Here is a 2,738-nt window from a genome sequence, read left to right as displayed (position 1 = left end):
CTTGTGTCAGCATGAGTATTTTCACAGCCTCATGGTAACCCAGACTCGGGAAACGATCCAGGCTAATTGTTGTTCTTTACTTTGGGGAGTTGGGGTTTTGGGGGGGGGGGGTTGTCTGCTTGTTTGTTTTACTTTTCTGCAAGGTGGCTGCTTTTAGGAACAGTGCTCCTGCACAACTAGAAGTGATAGAGAAACCATAAAACAGATCTCAGAATAAAAACAACATTTCTAGACTCACAGGCAACATAAACAACCTTAATAACACAGACTTGATACCATAACAACCAGAATTGTCTTGCTGAGTCTATAGTAAGCAAGTAAAAGTTAAACAGTAGCATAGTATAGTCTAAACTTTTTGCTTGATCTAGCCTGGATCAAACTTTCCCTGGTAATATCCTTTCTTGAACCTCACTAATTGGACACACATTAGATCTAGCTGCCCTCTGCTATTCTTAAATGGAGACTGAATGCAAATTAGATTGTGTGATTTCATCATCAGCCATGGGCCCAATCATGCATAGGTATTAGCACAAAGGAAAAGATGTGGTAATTTCTGTGTGCCAGTGAAATCATGGCAGCTGGAGTCATTCAACAGTTCTTCAAAGAGATATTCAGGAGATATGTTTTCCTGTATAGTTTTTTTTCATATCTTTTCTTATGCTTGCATAACTTCTTTCTTCTCATACACACTTCAACCAAGTCTTGAATTAGCCATTTCTGTAAATGGATAAAGGAAATATAAATGAAAATGAAGGTGAATATCATATAGGCATTTATGTAGAAGAAAGTCTAAAATGTGGAAAATTTGGCAGAGGATGGGGATAGAGTGAACCTTGGATGTCTATGCTATGCAAAAACTATGAATGAACTTAGGACCCCCCATAAGTCAACCAGGCTTGCTATCAGAGACCATTTGGGTCTGACAGTGCAGAAATCCCCAACACAGAAGGTATTCAAGCCCAAGAAATCCTAATACACCAGGACAGAACAATGAGGACCAGTCAAGTCCAGAAGTAGCATAAAAACATGCTGATCCGYTCCTGAGCTAGTATGTGAAAATAATCCTTCCAGTTTCAGACCAGCTTTCATGCAACCAAGGTACCTTTGCTCTGCATTTGCTCACATTTTTCTTCCAACATTGGCATGAGCAAAGCCAGCTTGAACATCACTGAATCTGACAGCTCTCTGGCATGCTGTGAGATTTTCAACTCTCCTTCTAAATGAGTCTGGCGAGGAACAAAACAGTCTGAAAAGCTATAAGCCAAGAGCACTTCTGACAAAGCCATGCTCCGTGGACTGTCTCCATGATTTTAGCAGATACGAAGATACTGACGAAATATTTCCATCCATATGTAAAAATTAGTGCATCCAGTTGTTGTTTTGTAGGATGCAGTCCCTGAGAACTTCAGCCTGAGAATGCTAGTGTGGAACAGGTTCTTGTCCATCTTAGCCTTGCAGTTTCTTGGGGTAGAATTTGTTTTGCCCATTTTTAGGTGCCTGAGATGTATAAAAGGATAATGTTTACAATGTATAAAGGCTGACAAACTCAGGCATGGACATTTATCGTCAAAAGTGGGTAGACAAATCCTGTCTTTCAGATGAGTTTTGGAAATGCTATCAACCTTGGTCCAACTTTCCTCCCTCAAAAATCAGCTGGAGCCATACCATTAAATCCAGTGGAAGAAGCATTAGGCCAGAACTGCAACTATGGAAAAAATCGTCCTTGCTATAAAGATACAATTGCAACTTGACAACTATCAGATGTAGTGCAATGTGCGTTCTACTGAATTTTATCCCTCTGTCACAAGCAAGATGTGAAGGATGCAGTAGTCTGTGCCTGTATTTAGTCAAGTATTAATCTGAAGGGCCTAGATCCTTCAGAAGAGAAAAAGATGCTTTATTTGCATAATAGAATGGCATTATGCTCAGTACATTAAACCACAGAAAGGATCTTTCATATAGAATGGCATGTTCTTTTTACCTATGTCACATAGCTCTGAAAGAAACATTACAGTTCCCTGTAAAATCTCCCATTCATCCATTTGCAGGGAGAGCACCATTTAATACACTGCATTGATTGTATACTTATTTTTACATTGTGCATCTGAACATATTTATTTTTTGCCATGATGTCTTATGCTCCATGCTGTAGGTTACTGCAGTCTAGTGGACCACGCAATTAGAATGTTAGGGCAATAGTAACTTACACATTTTAGCTCTGAGATTTTGTATAGTGTAACAAAACAATGAATTCTGGCTATGCTCCACTGTAAAATCTAATCCTAACAGACACACTCTTCATGAAATGGAATCAAAAAAAGGAAAAAATAGAAAAGGAGAAAACAACAAAGTACTATGCTTTATGCAAAAGGTCTTTTCATTTCAGTTGTTAAAAAAGAAAAAAGAAATCTAACAGGCATGGCAAATTACAAGAGTTTTGAAAAATCAGGGTTTTTTTAAACAGTGAAGTTCTAAGTTCAAGGAAATGCAGCTTTTTTTTTTTTTTTTTTACCTTTATGATGAATATCCTTGAGGCATATCCCTTAACAAAAGCACCTGTCAGTAGCTGCAGAATTTAAATTCAATTTCTGTGGTCATTAGAGAGAGATTTGAAAAGCCAGATGTCAAGGCAGGTGCCATAGTATATTCGATAGTAAGTTAATGGCCCTTGAAATTCAGAAGCACTATGTCAGCCCTAACAACTCCCGTTGTAACCAACTCCCCCTCTCTCTGGCTTA

The sequence above is a fragment of the Apteryx rowi genome, unplaced genomic scaffold, assembly GCF_003343035.1.
Source record: "Apteryx rowi isolate R43461 unplaced genomic scaffold, aptRow1 scaffold_672, whole genome shotgun sequence".
NCBI classification, from domain to species: domain Eukaryota; kingdom Metazoa; phylum Chordata; class Aves; order Apterygiformes; family Apterygidae; genus Apteryx; species Apteryx rowi.
The sequence above is the reverse complement of the archived record's forward strand: the minus strand, read 5'-3'. Positions refer to the sequence as shown.